Raw genomic sequence first — 6,815 nt, 5'->3', positions numbered from 1 at the left:
TCCAGAAAATCACATTGTATGATTTTTAAGTAATTAATTTGCATTTTATGCATGACATAAGTATTTGATCACCTACCAACCAGTAAGAATTCCGGCTCTCACAGACCTGTTAGTTTTTCTTAAAGAAGCCCTCCTGTTCTCCACTCATTACCTGTATTAACTGCACTTGTTTGAACTCATTCCTGTATAAAGACACCTGTCCACACACTCAATCAAACAGACCTCCAACCTCTCCCACAATGGCCAAACCAGAGAGCTGTGTAAGGACATCAGGGTTAAAATTGTAGACCTGCACAAGGCTAGGATGGGCTACAGAACAATAGGCAAGCAGCTTGGTGAGAAGGCAAACACTGTTGGCGCAATTATTAGAAAATGGAAGAAGTTAAAGATGACAGTCAATCACCCTCGTCTGGGTCTCCACGAAGATCTCACCTCGTGGGGCATCAATGATCATGAGGAAGGTGAGGATCAGCCCAGAACTACACGGCAGGACTGGTCAATGACCTGAAGAGAGCTGGGACCACAGTCTCAAAAGAAAACCATTAGTAACACACTACGCCGTCATGGATTAAAATCCTGCAGCGCACGCAAGGTCCCCTGCTCAAGCCAGCGCATGTCCAGGCCCGTCTGAAGTTTGCCAATGCCATCTGGATGATCCAGAGGGGGAATGGGAGAAGGTCATGTGGTCTGATGAGACAAAATAGAGCTTTTTGGTCTAAACTCCACTCGCCGTGTTTGGAGGAAGAAGGATGAGTACAACCCCAAGAACACCATCCCAACCGTGAAGCGTGGAGGTGGAAACATCATTCTTTGGGATCTCTTTTCTGCAAAGGGGACAGGACGACTGCACCGTATTGAGGGGAGGATGGATGGGGCCATGTATCGCGAGATCTTGGCCAACAACCTCCTTCCCTCAGTAAGAGCATTGAAGATGGGTCGTGGCTGGGTCTTCCAGCATGACAACGACCCGAAACACCACAGCCAGGGCAACTAAGGAGTGGCTCCGTAAGAAGCATCTCAAGGTCCTGGAGTGGCCTAGCCAGTCTCCAAGACCTGAACCCAATAGAAAATCTTTGGAGGGAGCTGAAAGTCCGTATTGCCCAGCGCAGCCCCGAAACCTGAAGGATCTGGAGAAGGTCTGTATGGAGGAGTGGGCCAAAATCCCTGCTGCAGTGTGTGCAAACCTGGTCAAGAACTACAGGACACCTATGATCTCTGTAATTGCAAACAAAGGTTTCTGTACCAAATATTAAGTTCTGCTTTTCTGATGTATCAAATACTTATGTCATGCAATAAAATGCAAATTAATTACTTAAAAATCATACAATGTGATTTTCTGGATTTTTGTTTTAGATTCCGTCTCTCACAGTTGAAGTGTACCTATGATAAAAATTACAGACCTCTACATGCTTTGTAAGTAGGAAAACCTGCAAAATCAGCAGTGTATCAATACTTGTTCTCCCCACTGTATATATATAATAAATAAAATAAACATCCTCTCACTGTCTACTGCGTTTATTTTCAGCAAACTTAACATGTGTAAATATTTGTATGAACATAAGATTCAAAAACTGAGACATAAACTGAACAAGTTCCACAGACACTGTGACAAACATAAATGGAATAATGTGTACCTGAAACAGGGGAGGTCAAAATCAAAAGTAACAGTCAGTATCTGGTGTGGCCACCAGCTACATTAAGTACTGCAGTGCATCTCCTCCTCTTGGACTGCACCCGATTCGCAAGTTTTCTGCTGTGAGACGTTACCCCACTCTTCCACCAAGGCACCTGCAAATTCCCAGACATTTCTGGGGGAATGGCCCTAGCCCTCACCCTCCGATCCAACAGGTCCCAGACGTGCTCAATGGGATTGAGATCCGGGCTCTTCACTGGCCATGGCAGAACATGACATTCCTGTCTTGCAAGAAATCACACACAGAACGAGCAGTATGGCTGGTGGCATTGTCATGCTGGAGGGTCATGTTCAGGATGAGCCCTGCAGGAGTGTACCACATGAGGGAGGAGGATGTCTTCCCTGTAACGCACAGCGTTGAGATTGTCTGCAATGACAACAAGCTCAGTCCGATGATGCTGTGACACACCGCCCCAGACCATGACGGACCCTCCACCTCCAAATCAATCCCGCTCCAGAGTACAGGCCTCGGTGTAACGCTCATTCCTTCGACGATAAACGCGAATCCGACCATCACCCCTGGTGAGAGATAAAACCGCGACTCGTCATTGAAGAACACTTTTTTCCAGTCCTGTCTGGTTCAGAGACGGTGGGTTTGTGCCCGTAGGCGACGTTGCCGGTGATGTCTGGTGAGGACCTGCCTTACAACAGGCCTACAAGCCCTCAGTCAAGCCTCTCTCAGCCTATTGTGGACAGTCTGAGCACTGATTGTGCGTTCCTGGTGTAACTCGGGCAGTTGTTCTTGCCATCCTGTACCTGTCCCGCAGGTGTGATGTTCGGATGTACGGATCCTGTGCAGGTGTTGTTACACATGGTCTGCCACCGCGAGGACAATCAGCTGTCCGTCCTGTCTCCCTGTAGCGCTGTCTTAGGCGTCTCACAGTACGGACATTGCAATGTATTGCCCTGGCCACATCTGCAGTCCTCATGCCTCCTTGCAGCATGCCTAAGGCACGTTCAMGCAGATGAGCAGGGACCCTGGGCAGCTTTCTTTTTGGTGTTTTTCAGAGTGAGTAGAAAGGCCTCTTTAGTGTCCTAAGTTATCATAACTGTGACCTTAATTGCCGACCGTCTGTAAGCTGTTAGTGTCTTAACGACCGTTGCACAGATGCTTGTTCATTAATTGTTTATGGTTGATTAAACAAGCATGGGAAACAGTGTTTAAACCCTTTACAATGAAGATCYTTGAACACACACACTATATTCTAGTCAAGSCTCATCCTATATAACTACTGTTGTACTCATCTTTCCTATTCATATACTGTCCATACTGTCTATACACACCATTATATACACTGAACGTATTAAACATTAGGAACACCTTCCTAAAATTGAGTTWCACCCCCTTTTGCCCTCAAAACAGCCTCAATTCGTTGGGGCATGTACTCTACAAGATGATGAAWGCATTCCACAGGGATGCTAGCCCATGTTGACTCCAATGCTTCCCAATGTTGTGCAATGTTGGCTGGATGTCCTTTGGCTGGTGGACCATTCTTGATACACATGGGAAACAGTTGCGCATGAAAAACCCAGCAGCGTTGTAGTTCTTGACCCACTCAAACCGGTGAGCCTGGCACCTACCTCCATACCCTATTCAAAGGCACTTATTATTTTGTCTTGCCCGTTCACCCTCTGAATGGCAGACAAACATAATCCATGTCTCAATTGTCTCAAGCCTTAAAAATCCTTTAACCTGTCTCCTCCCCTTCATCTACACTGATTGAAGTGGATTTAACAAGTGAGATCAATAAGAGATCATAGCTTTCACCTGGATTCACCTGGTAAATCTATGTCATGGAAAGAGCAGGTGTTCTTTCCATGACATACACACACACACACACAACACACACACACACAACACACACACACACACACACACACACACACACACACACACACAACACACACACAATACTGAAAAAAATAATATATGAACACAACACTGTAAAGTATTGGTTCAATGTTTCATGAGCTGAAATAAAAGATCCCAGAAAATGTACATACACACATTTGTTTAGATCCCTGTTAGTGAGCATTTCTACTTTGCCAAGATAATCCATCCACCTGACAGGTGTGGCTTATCAATAATCTGATTAAACAGCATGATCATTACACAGGTGCACCTTGTGCTTGGGACAATAAAAGGTCACTCTAAAATGTGCAGTTTTGTCACACAACACAATGCCACAGATGTCTCCAGCTTTAAGGGAGTGTGCAATTGGCATGCTGGCTGCAGGAATGTCCACCGGAGCTGTTGCCAGAGAATTTTATGAAAATGTCTCTACCATAAGCAGCCTCCAACGTCGTTTTAGAGAATTTGGCAGTACGTCCAACCGGAATSCCAACCACAGATCACGTGTAACCACACCAGCCCAGGATCTCCACTTCCGGCTTCTTCACCTGCAGTATCGTCTGCCACCAGCTAMCTGGGCAGCTGATGAAACGGAAGAGTATTTMTGTCTGTAGTAAAGCCCTTTTRTGGGGAAAAACTCATTCTGATTGGTAGTGGGTGGGCCTATGCTCTCCAAGACCCACCCATGGCTGTCACCTGCCCAGTCAAATGAAATCCATAGATGCATTTATTTTAATTGACTGCATTCCAAATGCATTCCAGGTGACTACCTCATGAAGCTGGTTGAGAGAATGCCAAGAGTGTGCAAAGCTGTCATCAAGGCAAAGGGTGGCTACTTTGAAGAATCTCAAGTATAAAATATTTTTGGATGTAGTAAACAAACAGTTTTTTGGTTACTACATGATTCCATAGTATGTGTTATTTCAGAGACTTGATATCTTCACTATTATACTACAATGTATTGATAAAAATAAAGAAAAACCCTGGAATGAGTAGGTGTCCAAACTTTTGACTGGTAGATACACATATACACACACAGTGCATTCGGAAAGTATTCAGACCCATTGACTTTTCCACATTTTGTTACGTTGCAGCCTTATTCTAAAATGGATGAAATAGCTTTTTCCACCTCATCAATCTACACACAATACCCCATAATAACAAAGCACAAACAGTTTTTTAGAAATTGTTGTAAACATTTTTTATTTTATAAAATACTGATATATCACATTTACATAAGTATTCAGACCCTTTACTCAATACTTTGTTGAAGAACCTTTGGCAGYGAATACAGCCTCGAGTCTTCTTGGGCATGATGCTACAAGCTTGGCACACCTGTATTTGGGGAGTTTCTACCATTATTCTCTGCAGATCCTCTCAAGCTCTGTCAGGTTGGATGGGGAGCGTCGCTGCACAGCTATTTTCAGGCCTCTCTAGGGATGTTCGATCGGGTTCAAGTCCGGGCTCTGACTGGGCCACTCAAGGATATTCAGAGACTTGTCCCGAAGACACTCCTGCGTTGTCTTGGCTGTGTGCTTAGGGTCGTTGTCCTGTTGGAAGGCAAATCTTTGCCCCAGTCTGAGGTCCTGAGCGATCTGGAGCAGGTTCTCATCAAGGATTTCTCTGTACTTTGCTCCGTTCATCTTTCCCTCGATCCTGACTAGTCTACCAGTCCCTGCTGCTGAAAAACATCCCCACGGCATGATGATGCCACCACCAAGCTTCTACGTAGGGATGGTGCCTGGTTTCCTCCAGACGTGACGCCTGGGATTCAGGCCAAAGAGTTGAATCTTGGTTTCATCAGACCAGAGAATCTTGTTTCTCATCGTTTGGGAGTCCTTTAGGTGCCTCCCTGACCAAGGCCCTTCTCCCCTGATTGCTCAGTTTGGCCTGGCGACCATCTCTAGGAAGAGTCTTGGTGGTTCCAAACTTCTTCCATTTAGGAATGATGGAGGCCACTGTGTTGTTGGAGACCTTATATGCTGCAAAAAAAATGTTATTACTCTTCTACAGATCTGTGGCTCGACACAATCCTGTCTCTGAGCTCTACGAACTATTCCTTCTACTTCATGGCTTGGTTTGTATAGTCAACTGTGGGACCTTATATAGACAGGTGTGTGCCTTTCAAAATCATGTCCAATCAATTGAATTTACCACAGGTGGACTCCAATCAAGTTGTTGAAACATCTCAAGGATGATCAATGGAATCAATGGAAACAGGATGTACCTGAGCAATTTCAAGTCTCACGGCAAAGGGTCTGAATATTTAAGTAAATAAGTATTTAGAAAAAGTCAAGTGGTCTGAATACTTTCCGAATGCACTGCACTGCACTACACACACACACACACACACACACACACACACACACACACACACACACACACACACACACACACACACACACACACACACAAACAGTATGAGCAATATCAGAGAGAGTTCGGAATATAAATATGCATTATTACACATATATATTCTGGATTCTGACATTCTTTATTCTGATATTTCTTAATTTCTTTACATTTTTTGTGTGTATTGTTTTGTATTGTGAGGTATCCTGCACTGTTGGAGCTAGAAACATAAGCATTCACTGCACCTGCGATAACATTTACTAAATATGTGTACACCACCAATASAATTTGATTTGATTTAAACAGACAGGGGAACTGATAATATATCTGAGACGATGAATACATAGCCCACAGCGCCTGATAAGTGATACGGCTACTACAAGGAAGGAAGGATGCATTTTAAACTATAGTATTGAAACAGGGCCCCTACCTTGCTCACCCACATTCTCATTATCCAACATGACAGTGATCCATGACGGGAAAGCCTATATGGATACTCCTGACCTGCAAAGCATATTTMATTTCAGAATTTGTTCAAATTAGGTTAAGGGTTAAGGTAAGGGTAAATTTTAAGTTTTGGTTAGTCGTTTTTCAAGCTGTAGTGTCCTTATAGCCTCTCCCATATGTGGCACAACAAGGAGCAAAGCAACTGTTTTAATCAAMCACAGGTAACTTCATGACAAGAATGGGATGCCATAAATTCCATGCTAGAATAGGCTACGTTTTAGGATTTCATTAGCCTACTGCGTCACGCATTGCAAAACCTGTAGAGGCCCATGGCCCACTATTATTGTAGAATTCTATTATTCATACATCTAGTCTCGATTTGTATTATTTCAGCCTCAGAGCAACGCGCGTTCCGCTTGTAGGCGGTCTTGGCTCGCAGTGAGTGCCGATACGATGACTCATTCTCCCGTC

The sequence above is a fragment of the Salvelinus sp. IW2-2015 genome, unplaced genomic scaffold (genome assembly GCF_002910315.2).
Source record: "Salvelinus sp. IW2-2015 unplaced genomic scaffold, ASM291031v2 Un_scaffold1146, whole genome shotgun sequence".
NCBI lineage: Eukaryota > Metazoa > Chordata > Actinopteri > Salmoniformes > Salmonidae > Salvelinus > Salvelinus sp. IW2-2015.
This window is presented reverse-complemented; position numbering follows the sequence as displayed.